At 38.3% G+C, this 14,624-nt stretch overlaps 1 long non-coding RNA gene across 1 annotated transcript in view; it reads left to right on the top strand.

The window, feature by feature from the left end:
• The window catches only part of LOC120530020, an 82,701-nt gene extending 68,521 nt beyond the window's left edge, over positions 1–14,180 (top strand). The window contains exons 3-4 of the long non-coding RNA XR_005633874.1: positions 13,893–14,006; positions 14,096–14,180. This is a non-coding gene — a long non-coding RNA (uncharacterized LOC120530020). The remainder of the gene's footprint in view (positions 1–13,892; positions 14,007–14,095) is intronic.
• Positions 14,181–14,624: the final 444 nt, after the last annotated feature.

Here is a 14,624-nt window from a genome sequence, read left to right as displayed (position 1 = left end):
TTCAAGTGAAGTTAGAAGGAAACTCAGAAACTACTAGAAGTTACATTTATTCAGAACAACAAAGTAAAGTTCGAGACGCTGATATGGCAAATCCAGCATTGCTTCATGGACTGCATTTGGTAACTGGTAATCAGCTAATTGTGGGAGCTGCACATTTATATTACAAGGTCAGCTATTACAGTAGATGAGAAACCGCATATTAACGGGAATGTCAGAAGCGGTGTCATATCTCTAATTATGGCAACTGTGTAATGCACTACATACCTGAGTGTATTCCCTCCAGATGTAATGAATCATACTCCAGTCAGTAAGATTACATTTTATGTTTACATATTTAAGCTGGATTTGTTGTGCCACATCAAATACAAAATCCTCTCCTAACAATAAAGGGTGTATAGTATTTGCAACATTACATTTTCATATTTTATAGACAGCTCTTGAGAACAGGAGAAGTAAAAGGGCCACTAGTAGTTTTGTGTTGGTTGCTAATTAGTCATTTTCCATGGTTACAGACAGGCTTTGCCTTGACCATGATAATGAGTTCTCTTGCATAACTGGGATCATTCAAAACTACAGTGAACAGCACATTACGGAGGCAGTCATTTTGAACATTTTAAAGGAATACATAAACAAAGGCTCTCATTATAAAATGCACCAGTCACTTTATTTTGGGAAAAGCTAAGTAAGTTCAGAGGGAATTTGTTGTTAAAAAAAGAAGTGTCAAAATCAAGTCTTCCCCAAAAAAAGCATTGCCTTATCTGTAAGCAGAACACATATGTTTGTTGGTTTATATAATTCCAAATATAATTTATTTTTAATTTCTCATAGAACCTTTGCAAATAAAATATATATTTGATATACTTTATTTTAGAAATATGGATAGATAGGCTTATTCCCATCTAGACAAATCTAGAAGCACCGTGATGATTATTTATTTTTTTTATTTCTCTAGTACCATCTAGCCAGCCCTGTTAAGAGGTAAGCTCAGAAACATGCAGGTGGATGAGCTTATGGTGTGCTGGATAATGGACTATCTGTTGGACATCTGATGTGGATGGGTACAACACTGGAGTACCACAAAGAACAGTTCTGAGAACATCAGACTATAAATATAACACTAGGTCATGTGACTTTCAGAAATTCTCAGATAATTTTGCAATAATATGGTGTGTTGATAAGGGGGATGAGACAGAGTATATGAGTCAGGTTTCTTGGTGCAGAAAGCCTTCTCTGAAATTTAACATAACCAAAAGCAAGGAACTGATTATTGACTCACTTCACCAAAGAGCTTCTGTACTCAGTCACTATTCAGGGAATGGAGGCAGAGGTGGTGCACTCCTACAAGTACTTGGGGGTCCACATCAGTGACAGGCTGGATTGCTTACATGACACATAGGATCTACCTATATAAGAAAGGGCAGGAGACAATGTTTCTTTAACACTAGAATTACCAGAGTCTACGAAAAAACTCGTTGATCCGTCCCACCTTAAATTGCTCCTTAAAACCGTTCTCACCTCTCCGCCAGCCTCCTTTGTCCTGTAAACATGCTGATAAAAACAAACTGCAAGCAGCCGGCTATTCCATCCCCCCACCGACTTAGAACGTGCATGAACTTCTCCTTGCTCATGCCTCAATTGATTTTCTGGGAGTGAAGTGGAGTTTTAGAGTGGAAATAATAGATTGTTATTTGAAACACACGCATTTCATGTGTGTTCCGTTTCTACAGTAATCTGTGTAAACACATTGTTAAAACAGAAACTTTTTCATATTTTAGTAATAAATGTTACAAAATGTAGGCATAAACTATAAAATGTGTGAAGCCTGAAGGCCAAAGATCAAATAAACACTTTCATAAAAGGCTCAAGAATATTACAACAGCTTCCGTAGCGTACTGGTAAGATTTTTTATTTTTTTTTTAACCTTCGGCGTTCTGCTTGCCTGAACTCCCTTTCTATCTATATAGACACGCTATAGCTCGAATGTTATTTATGTAGGGAAGAAAGTACAGTGTCAGGTGCTCATTCAGTGTAATAGGAACCATAGCACAGAGAGGTGTGTACACTGCAACAAGTAAACATGTCGTAAATGTAGGAAAGGTGTGTGGGAACTGTTAATATTTGAATGTGATGATTTAATATAGCATGGATCGGAAATCAGCAGTTCTTAGCATTGCACCACGCAAGCCGTCGTATCAACCGCCTACTGTAGTTTGCTTTCTTTTTTCTTCGGTTATAGTCTTGAATAAAAGTGCACTTGTTTTGTTATATTTGTACACCAGCATATGTTCCAGTGTTTGAGCAACACGGGAATGCTAAGAAAATAGACGTGTAATGCCACGAAAAGTGCACGCAGGCACTTCAGTTTGCAAGCATTGGTACGAGAATGCAGTCACAAGTACACTGCAGAGCTACAGCGCATCTTTATGTGAAAACAGCAGTGTGAGATGGGGGGTGGGGTGGGGTAGGGAAGGATCCTGAACACGACTGAGAGAATGAAAAGTGAATAAAAAAAAAAAACAAAGCTAACCTTTACAAGTATCATAAATTACACCGGCTGTTACACACTGAAATCGAATGTATGTTTTTATTCTAAAATAGTAATAATAAGAGCAGTTTACTTCTCAAAATTTAGTCGTGCAGGATCAAACTCATGACCTTTTGATTTCCAGTCTGCAGCTGATACCATTACACTACATTTATTTTTTAATAAAAGCATACTTGTTCTGTTATATTTGTACCTTTTGTGAAAGTGTTTCTTTGATATTTGGACTTCAGGCTTCATACATTATAAAGTTTATGCCTACATTTTGTCATTTACTACTACAATATGAAAAACATTTCTGTTTTAAAAATCTGTTTACATGGATTACTGTAGAAACGAAACACACGTGAAATGCGTGTATTCCAAATAACGATCTATTATTTCCTCTCTAAAACTCCACTTCACTCCCAGATAATCAATCAAGGCATGAGCTGGGAGAAGTTTGTGCACGTTCTAAGTCGGTGGGGGATGGAATAGCCGGCTACTTGCAGCTTTTCTTTATCAGCACATTTAGATTACAAAAGACGCTGGCGGAGAGGTGAGAACGGTTTTAAGAAGTGATTTAAGGTGGGACGGATCAACAAGTTTTTTCGTAGGCTCTGGTAATTCTAGTGTTAATATGGACAGTGACATCCTTTGTATCTTCTACAACTCTGCAATGGCCAGTTTATTTTTTGTGTGCTGTGGTGTACTTTGTTGGTAATATGACTTCAATAGAGGCCCACCAAATATTAACAAAGCTAACTAAAAAGGCAGGCTCAGTTATATGACACACTCTTGACACTCTGAAGGCAGCAGAAGAGACGAGAATAAAAATGTCGGCCATTATGAACAACACAGCTCACTATCTCTTTTACACACTTGTAGCCAACAAATTATTCAGCACAAGTATGTCAAGAAAATTTACTGGGGCTCCTTCCTACCATATGGCAATACACCTTTATAATGCCTCACTGTGACTGTGACTGCTGTTTTTATCATTAGACAAGTCAGAGGTTTTCTTCCCTTTTAGTAATTTTTGTGTGTATCTGTAGGAAGTTGTAGTTATTTGTAATACTTATTTATTTAGGTTATGTTAAAAGCTCATTTTTTCCCTTGGGACAAATAAATATCTATCTATCTATCTATTTTATATTGGCGATGAGGTGAATCTCACTGTCTCTGAGAAGCCAGTTTAGAGCTTAGGGTGTTGGTACAGTGAATCGCTCAAGGACAGTGTTCCAGGTAGTACAGATTAGCAAGGATGCTATCTGTGGCATGGAGACCATCGACAAAACTTCTCTCCCTGGAAAATTGAAGCTCTGGTGCTTGAAATTTGGCCTCCTTCCATGTCTCATGTGGTCGCTAACTCTGCATGAAGTTCCAGTCACGAAGGTGGAAAAGCTTTTGCGGCTGCTTAGCTCTTACATGAACAAGTGGCATGGTCTCCCCAGGTGTCTTAGCAACATTGGGCTTTATGGCAAAGGCATACTAGAACTACCCATCTCCAGTCCCACACAGGAGTACAAGTGCACCAAGGTGAGGCTGGAGATGATGCTAAAAGAGTCAAGAGATCCTGTTGTTGCCCAAGTTGCCCCAAACTTAGCTTCTGGTATGAAATGCTCACCAGCATAAGCAACTAAGCTTGCAAAGGCAGTACTCATTCCCAGGGAGATTGTGGGTCAGGTCCTGCAAGGAAGGGTGGTCTTGGACTTGAGGCCAGCCCACCATCCGGGAACAAAGTCACGCTGTCTCAGAGTCACACACTTGTGGTGCAGGAGATTCACCAGCAAGAGGAGGCAACAAGTTGGGCGAAGGCTGTTGCACAGGCTAAACAAGTGCAATGGCTGAGATGGGAGGGAGAAGAGAAGAGGAAGGTTCTCCTGGAAACATCTGTGGGAGATGGAGGCATTTAGAGTGAGCTTCACCATCAAGGCTGGCTATGTCCTGCCATCTCCAAAAAATCTAAGCCAGTGGTATGTAGATGATCCCACATACTCTCTCTTTTTTCCTCTTCACTAGCAACATTAAATACATCTTGGTGGGTTGCCAGACCAGTCTCTCTCAAGGCCATTACACCTGGCAGCACAACAATTAACAAGTGTTAATGCCCTTCCTCCCCCTTTATCCCATCAGTTGGTAATAGTATTTGTCCAGGAAGGAAAGGGTCGTGACAGACGTGCCACTCCAGGACCAGACTCTAGGCAGCCAGGTGGTGTGCAAGATTGGAAGTTGTTGGTGGACCTAGGTCAAAAACTCTGCTTGCATCTACCAACCTCAGACCTGACCTTGTGCTATGGTCCTCTGAATTGATTCCTTTCTTCATTAAATGACAGCTGAACAGAATGAAATGTGAAATGAGCTAAAATATGACCAGCTAAACTGGGGCTTCAAACTCCAACCAATTTCACTTCAATCACTTTCTTAATGAGAAGCTGATTCTTCTGTTAATTAAACCCATTATTTAATTCCATGGCTTGTTGCTACTCTCATTCTGCCACAGCACACATTTCTAAAGCTGTTGTTTTTCTGCCTTTTCTAAGAACACCGTCGTTATGCTTTGGTGACCTCGGAAATCAGCATTACTGATGAGGCCTTCACCTTTCTTTATTTTCACATATTTTGTGATGAGCACAGGTGGGCTGGTCATATGGCGGCCTGTTTTGTTTCTCACTGCTGCTAATTAAGGAAAAAGAAATAACTATTTATTTTTACATTAACTAAGTCAAGCTAATTAAAGAAGTAATCAGCACTAATTAAGAAGATGGTAAGAATGAAAACCTGCAGCCACTGTGGCCCTCCAGGACTGGAGTTGCAATTAGGAATGTAAACACCAAGTCCTATGAAACAGAATTATCATCCTCTAGAAGAGCAACACAGAAAAACGTCAGATGTGATCACATTTTAAATATAATAAATATATTTATGAATTAGTTTGAAAATTCTACTTAGAGTGTTTTGAATTTGACTAAATAGTGAAAATAGATAGAAGAGATATAATTAGAAATATTAAATTTGTCACTATGTCTATGAAACAAAGGGAAAATAAATTTAGCATTCTGCAGTTGTTTATATTATTATTATCCAATTTTCTTGGTTGTTTTAATCCAACCAGTGTGCTCATCTGGACACAAGAGCCATTAGCACACCCATTAAGGTGTCTTTAGAACCATGAACATGAACGCATTAATTCTGAAAAGCAATGGTATTATGGTGAGCTCAACTAGAACACTAGATTTGAACCTAGTTCCAAAACAGATAATATGAATGCTAATCATCATGCCATTGCGCTGATGTGATGTTATTATTATTATTAGTAGTAGTTGTTGTAGTAGTTTTAATATGACCATTGGGAAAAATGCCTGTCTTTAGATAAAGGCTAATAATATTTTAATGAGCTCTTCAAGCATGGGAAACCAAATAAAATAAACAAATATCAGAATCAAAGCTTTTATAAATATTCAATTAAAGATTTTATGAGCATTTATTGTTAAAGTTAATTGTTAAAAAAAGGTTGTCAAAATCAAAAGCAATACATGCAATAGTCTTTTTCAAAGACAGTATCCATCAGGGACCCTATCAGAAGCCTTTTTCTGCTACTTATCAAACCATAAAATCTAATGATATGAAAATGAAAGTGTTTAAAGCTGTTAGAAGTTTGTAAGAAATTTAGAATGACCTGAAGCTGAGTGCATGGGGCATATGGAAAAGCTGCAATAGATAAAATGATATAAGGCCCCAATATAGGTCATAATAAGCCAGTAATACAATCAGAAATGCATGATTAAAAAAACTGTGAGAAATGCCTTTTCAGGAATGAATGTATGATTTGTTCTGTAAGCCCAGTCACCTCAGATATGGCAAAGACAAATTCAATGTGGCCTTACCTGCAGGTATCAAGCACAGTAAAATAAAAACTGGAAGAAGTCATATTGAAACTATTCATAAAGATTTAAATTATGGTTGCAGCTTTTAAAACATGGAATTGAAGTAAAATGGATTGCAGAGAATAACATATTGGGTTGAAAGGACTGGTTTACAGAGATAAGTTTGTTAAATGTAACCTGTATAATCTTCAGAGGAGGAGATTAACGACTGGATTTAGAGAGTATTATCAAGGTCTTCTATTCCTGTGAAAAGGCAAGAGGAAGACAAACTTAATATTTAAAAAAAAAGCTAAAAAACATGACTTGCAGAGTCTGGAATCATGGGAAAAAAGTCATTAAAGAAAATGAATTACGTGCTCTTTTATGTAGATTTGGCATATATTGCTAATTCCTTTCAATATACATCCATTCACATTTAAAGCAGCCATCTGACTTGGGTCCCCAATTCACAATTAAGTGTTGCGTCTTTTTTTCTTGTTACAGTGTATATATGCAAGCTAAATTTATGTATAAATATATAAATATAGCAAAAAATATGTAAAATTGTATTAGCAAATAAATTACACATTACACTCTAATGGAATTAGTGATTGTATTTGTTACACTCACCAAATTTTGGGGAATTTAGACAGAATGTATCTTTTGTATTCAGTACCAATTAATTTGTTTTGCTCCAAAATTCCCACATATGACACAAAAAAATAAAATTAAAATCCTAGTACTGATCTTTATTGCATTAACAATATATTGCAATTAAAAAACATTTCAGCCCTAACCTGTATTGATTTTTGATTACTGATATTTTCCCTTAGTCTAGTGTCAACAACACCCAAAATAATCACAAAGTGTAAAACTATCCATCCATTATCCAACCCACTATATCCTAACTACAGGGTCACAGGGTTGTGCTGGAGCCAATCCCAGCCAACACAGGGTGCAAGGCAGGAAACAAACCCCGGACAGGGCGCTAGCCCAACGCAGGGCACACACACACCCACACACTAGGGACAATTTAGGATCGCCACTCTACCTAACCTGCATGTCTTTGGTCCGTGGGAGGAAACCGGAGTACCTGGAGGTAACCCACCCCAAGTGTAAAACTAGCCCTATATTAAACCAAATAATAATCTTAAAAGTATAACGTTAGTCTCATATTAAACCAATACATAGAAATGAACAAAAGAAGAACGCAAAATGCCTTAATAAACTGAGTGATATCCTAACTTTCCTTGCAATTCTAGAGCCCTTGGACTTCTAACGGGAGGTGGCTTTTAATTCCATCAGGGATTTACTTAATTCTTCTGCAGACTGCATGTTGACAACTATCACCCAGAAGGAACTGTGTCCTCTAACCAGAGACCTCCATGCAATTTTATAAAAAATGCATTTAACAGTCCTTTTCATTTATCCTTAGAATGTAATGTAGCACCGGTACAGAGAGCCAATATGGATTCTTTGCTCTTTATATGATTCTTTTGCGTAGCTCACTATCCTTTAAATGGCTGTTCATTATTGCCGCACTAAATAGAATTCTTTTATGACTTTGCAGGTTTGCCATTTTTATGAGATCCCTTGAAGCTGGCTGTGAAGCTGCTAATTTAAATTATGGAATGCCAGCTCATAGTACCGGCATTTCATCCCTGGGCTGATGCAACATGTCAGCACAATTACATAGAACTCCCTTCAAAGTCGCTGTCCTCACTGACCATGTCCAGCTCTTTGCAATGGTGCACAAACTCTTTGAAATGGCAGGGTGGTCATCAATGCGGGTCTTGAGTGCTTTGTGCTCAGATGGCACATCAGAGATGTTGAATGCTGTGTTGTCACATGGTGCAACATAAATCTTGAGACAGCTCTGCCCTTCCGAAACATTAAATATGGCGCTATTAAATGTTAGAGCTTTAACTAACAAGACATTTTTTATAAACGATCTTATTAGTGATAGAAACATTGATTTTATTGCACTAAGTGAAACGTGGCTTAACTCAGACGGCGCGGCTGTTTTAATCGAATCTGCGCCTCCGGATTACAGTTTTACTCGTGCAGACCGCCAGGGGAAAAAGGGAGGCGGATTGGCAAACATTTACTCGAGCCGATTAAAATGTAAAGATGTTAGTTTTGGTAAATTTAAGTCCTTTGAGTATCTCGCCGTTGTTATTCATGGAGATTCTCACGTTCTAGTATTATCCGTGTATAGACCTCCTAAATATAACAAGTCTTTCTTTGAGGAATTCTCTGACTTAATGTCAATTTTAATTACGAACTATGACATAATAGTCGGCGACTTTAACTTTCATATCGACAATCAGTGTGACCAAAAAGTAAAAGAATTCATAAACCTTGTGGACTCTTTTGATTTGAGACAGCTCGTTAATCAACCTACACATAAAGCAGGTCATACGTTAGACTTAGTGATTGCTAAAGGACTTAAAGTTGATATAAAGCAGGTTATTGATATAGGTCTATCAGACCATTTCCTTCTAATATTTAATATAGAAATAAAGATAGAAAACACTCATGAGAAGCATTTTGTTAAAAAACACTTCTTTGACTCATCAGCAGCTTTAAAACTTACAAACATTCTAAGCAATCAGTCTGTTTATAGTGCCAACTATAATAGCGAGGATAATGTAAATAGTAAAGTGGAAAACTTTCATTCTAAAATAAGAGCTGCTGTTGACATAGTTGCACCTGAAAAGACATTTAAAAAATCTTCTAGCATTGCTATTCCATGGAAGACCCAAAGAGTGTCTGATTTAAAAAGAACATGTCATAGAGCTGAGCGTAAATGGAGGAAAACTAAACTAAATATCTATTATGAGATATTGAAAGTTAAAATAACAGAATACAATAACGCAGTCCGCCTTGAGAGGCGCTGCTATTTCTCTAATATTATAAATAAAAATGCTAGTAATCAGAGAGTCTTATTTTCTACAATTGATCGTCTGTTAAACCCAGGTAACACAAAGGAATGCCCCCAGAATACTTCCAGTGAAACCTGTGAGAATATTGCTGTATTTTTCAATCAAAAAATTAATGATATCTCTACAATATATAAAATCCTTTTACAATCCCTTCCTTTCAAAGATCCAAGAGGACACTGGGAAAATGACCTCTCAATTAATATATCAGAAAAGGAGTGGAAAGTTGCAATGCAGAGAATTCACTCAAGCTCCATATGCGCAAAGCATACAATTATACAACTCAAAATTATATATCGAGCACATCTGTCTCGACTAAAACTCTCCAAAATGTTTCCAGGGCATGATCCAACCTGCGAACGTTGCAACCAAGCCCCAGCCTCACTAGGTCACATGTTCTGGGCCTGCTCCAAATTAACATTATTCTGGACAAAAATTTTTAATTACCTCTCAGACAGTCTTGGACTCACAATCCCTCCTAACCCATTAACAGCTGTGTTTGGGGTTCTTCCAGAGGGTCTTAAAGTGGAGAAAGACAAACAAATTGTGATTGCATTCACTACACTGTTGGCACGCAGACTTGTTCTGATAAACTGGAAGAACCCAAACTCTCCTCTTTAAGTCAGTGGGAAACTGATGTGTTATATTATTTAAAATTGGAAAAAATCAAATACTCAGTTAGAGGATCTGTGCAGACTTTTTTCAAAACATGGCAGGATCTAATCAGTAATATTTTGAAATGATTTTATAAAGCACAGAGAATTTGTTGATTTAGGTATTTTTAAAAGCCTTAAATTTTACACCGTTTGGCTTGCTCTCTCTCTCAAGGGTGGGGATCGATCTGCTCTTAGCATAATTCTTTTTTTTTTTTTGTAAAAACTTGATTGCTATGTATTGATTGTAATAAAATTAATAAATAAATAAATTAAAAAAAAATTAATGATATTAGAGATAACATAGTATATCTCTCCAACACTGCAGAACCTCCAAAGCCCCGGTACTCCGTTATAAACAAATTAAATGCTTTCACCAGGATAGATTTACCTGAATTACATAGTATAATCTCTCAACTGAAACCCTCCTCCTGCGTCCTTGACCCAATACCAACAAGGTTTTTCAAAGAAGTATCAGTCGTGCTAATTGACAATATTCTTGACAAATTCGTCATTAGATACGGGGGTCTTCCCAGACTGTCTTAAGACTGCTGTAGTTAAACCCCTGCTCAAGAAAAATAATCTTGACCCCTCTGCTTTTGAAAATTTTAGACCCATCTCTAACTTGCCCTTCTTAAGTAAAATTCTAGAGAAGGCAGTCATTATGCAGTTAAATGACCACCACAATAAACATGCTATTCTTGATAAATTTCAGTCACGTTTCAGAAGAAATCATAGCACAGAAACTGCACTCGTTAAAGTAGTAAATGACTTGCGGGTAAATGCAGACAGAGGCCATTTATCTGTTCTCATCCTCTTAGATCTGAATGCCGCATTTGACACCATTGATGACAATATTCTTAGAAATCGCCTTAGTCAATGGGTGGGCCTCTCTGGCAGTGTCTTAAATTGGTTTGAATCCTACCTGGCAGGTAGAAAATTCTTTGTGAGTTGTGGTAATCACATCTCAAAGACACATGATATCCGATATGGTGTTCCACAAGGCTGTATCCTGGTCCACTGCTCTTCTCAATCTATATGCTTCCGTTAGGTCAGATTATCTCAGGTTACAATGTGAGTTATCACAGCTATGCTGATGACACACAGCTGTACTTATCTATAGCACCTGATGACTCTGACTCTCTCGATTCACTAACACAATGTCTTACTGGTATTTCTGAATGGATGAATAGTAATTTTCTCAAACTAAATAAAGAGAAAACTGAAATTTTAGTAATTTGCAATAATGGATTCAATGAGGTTATCAGAAATAAACTTGATGCATTAGGATTAAAAGTTAAGACGGAAGTAAAAAACTTAGGGGTAACTGTTGACTGTAATCTGAATTTTAAATCGCATATTCATCAGACCACTAGGACAGCATTTTTTCACTTAAAAAACAGCAAAAGCTAGACCTCTTATATCATTGAAAGATGCTGAGAAATTAATTCACGCTTTTGTTTTCAGTACACTAGATTACTGTAACGCACTCCTCTCAGGACTACCCAAAAAAGATATACAGTAATCCCTCCTCGATCGCGGGGGTTGCGTTCCAGACCCCCCCGCGATAGGTGAAAATCCGCGAAGTAGAAACCATATGTTTGTGTGGTTATTTTTATATATTTTAAGCCCTTATAAACTCTCCCACCCTGTTAACATTATTAGAGCCCTCTAGACATGAAATAACACCCTTTAGTCAAATGTTTAAACTGTGCTCCATGACAAGACAGAGATGACAGTTCTTTCTCACAATTAAAAGAAGGCAAACATATCTTATCTTCAAAGGAGCGCCATCATAAAGGAGCGCGTCAGGAGCAGAGAATGTCAGAGAGAGCGCTCGCAAAGAAAAGCAAACAATCAAAAAATCAATACATGCTTTTAAGTATACAGAAGCACCATGATAAAGCGGCATTTTGTAGAGGAGCGTCCGTGTCCTCTGTGCAAACAGCCCCTCTGCTCACACCCCCTCTGTCAGGCAGAGAGCGAGAAAGATAGAGAGAAGCAAACAAGCACAGCGCGGAAGCATATCTTATAGCATTGAGGAGTTTTAGTTAATATGCAATACATGCTCTGATTGGGTAGCTTCTAAGCCATCCGCCAATAGCGTCCCTTGTATGAAATCAACTGGGCAATCAAACTGAGGAAGCATGTAACCTAAATTAAAAGACCCATTGTCCGCAGAAAGCGGCGAACCAGCGAAAAATCTGTGATATATGTTTAGATGTGCTTACATTTAAAATCCGCGATAGAGTGAAACCGCGAAAGTCAAAGCGCGATATAGCGAGGGATTACTGTAAATCGTTTGCAACGAGTGCAGAATGCAGCTGCTAGAATCCTAACTGGGAAAAGAAAATCCGAACACATTTCTCCAGTTTTGATGTCGCTACACTGGTTGCCTGTGTCATTCAGGATTGACTTTAAAATTCTGCTTATGGTTTATAAATCCTTAAATAATCGCGCTCCATCTTATATATCGGAATGCCTGACACATTATATTCCAAATCGTAACCTCAGATCTTCAAATGAGTGTCTCCTTAGAATTCCAAAAGCTAAACTTAAAAGAAGTGGTGAGGTGGCCTTCTGCTGTTATGCACCTAAAATCTGGAATAGCCTGCCAATAGGAATTCATCAGGCAAATACAGTAGAGCACTTTAAAACACTGCTGAAAACACATTACTTTAACATGGCCTTTTTATAACTTCACTTTAACTTAATCCTGATACTCTGTATGTTCAATTCATCATAATAACTATTCATAGTGGCTCTAAAATCCGTACTGACCCCAACTCTCTCTTCTGTTTTTTTTTCTGGTTTCTTTGTGGTGGCGGCCTGCGCCCCACCACCTACTCAGAGCATCATGATGCACCAATATTGATGGACTGAAAGCCAGAAGTCTACGTGACCATCATCATCAAGTCCTTCCATGAAAACCCTAAATACAAAGGGGACTGTTTGATTTATGTTAGGTAGATTGCCCAGAGGGGACTGGGCAGTCTCTTGGTCTGGAATCCCTACAGATTTTATTTTTTTTCCCCAGCCTCTGGAGTTTTTTTTTTTTTTTCCACCCTGGCCATCGGACCTTACATATTCTATGTTAATTAATGTTGACTTATGTTTATTTTTTATTGTGTCTTCTATTTTTCTATTCTTCATTTTGTAAAGCACTTTGAGCTACATTTTTTGTATGAAAATGTGCTATATAAATAAATGTTGTTGTTGTTGTTGCACCATTCTGAGGCAAAGAAGAGGTTTTTAACACTGTACTTCTGTGCAGCGATTTGTCCATTATATATGTGTAGATGAACCTCCTTGTGTGGAGCTACAGATGTACCAGTCTTGGCTGACTTCCTTAACTCTACTGACACTGCATCTGGGTCAGATCTCAGCTTTGAGGGTCTCCCTCCATGGCTGATTGATAATACCTCTGTGATCTGCCTTGCCCTTTGCCTGTGCAATTTTACCTCCAGCTTTGCTTCATATTACTCACCTATGGTCAGCGACAACTCAATCTACCACAATTTTCCGAAACTCCCAGGTCAATGAACCTTAGTAGATGGAGTAGTTGTGGTAGGGCTGCAGAGGTAGCAATCTCCCAGCCATCTCCCTCCCTCTACTGATGTTGCAAACAGACGGCACTTCAGGTCCTAGAACTCAGAATCGAAACTCTCCAACAACTCCTCAGAAGAACACAGCAAGTTCATTTTAATTAGTTTAGTTTAATTTAGTTTTCCACAGCATTCGGCACTTTGTGACATTGAACGGTATGTACAGGATTATCCTTGTCCCGCTTCTGACACCAATGTAGCACTGACAACTAGTGCCAATATGGATTCTTTGCTATTTACTATACATGACAATTACCACCTTAAATTGAAGTCTTTTGTGACTTAACTTACTTGTTGTTTTTTAGGCTTCTCTGCAGAAGACTCTGGAGCTGTTCTTTTACATGATGGAATGCCAGCTCATACCATGCATGATTCCCATGCTGTTATCGCTTTTACGGTACAATTGAAATATGACAAAGGTATTCTCACTATGAAGTTGTGATCCTAGACATTTTTTGCTCACACAACTCAGTAGATGTTGTCACAATTTTGCTTCTGATTTTTTCAGGATTATGAAAATTATGGTGGTATGGATCGTGGACTATCTTCCAGACAGACCTCAGTATGTGTGTCTCAGGAACTGCAGGTCTGACATTGTGGTCAGCAACACAGGAGCGCCGCAGGGGACTGTACTTTCTCCGGTTCTGTTCAGCCTATACTCTAGAAATCAGACTTCCAATACGATTTGGAGTCCTGCCACGTGCAAAGGTTCGCTGATGACACTGCTATCATGGGCTGTATCAGGAGTGGGCAGGAGGAGGAGTATAGGAAGCTAATCAAAGACTTTGTTAAATGGTGCGACTTAAACCACTTACACCTGAACATCAGCAAGACTAAGGAACTGGTAGTGGATTTTGATTTTTTTAAATTGGACTGGACTGCCAATACTGATGCTCTGTGTAAGAAAGGTCAGAGCCGACTATATTTCCTTTAGAAGGTTGGCGTCCTTCAACATCTGCAATAAGATGCTGCAGATGTTCTACCAGACGGTTGTGGCGAGTGCCCTCTTCTACGCGGTGGTGTGCTGAGGAGGCAGC

Source organism: Polypterus senegalus, chromosome 5 (genome assembly GCF_016835505.1).
Source record: "Polypterus senegalus isolate Bchr_013 chromosome 5, ASM1683550v1, whole genome shotgun sequence".
In the NCBI taxonomy this organism is placed as follows: Eukaryota; Metazoa; Chordata; class Cladistia; order Polypteriformes; family Polypteridae; genus Polypterus; species Polypterus senegalus.
Note: the sequence above shows the minus strand (reverse complement) of the source record. Positions and strands in the feature narration are given on the sequence as shown.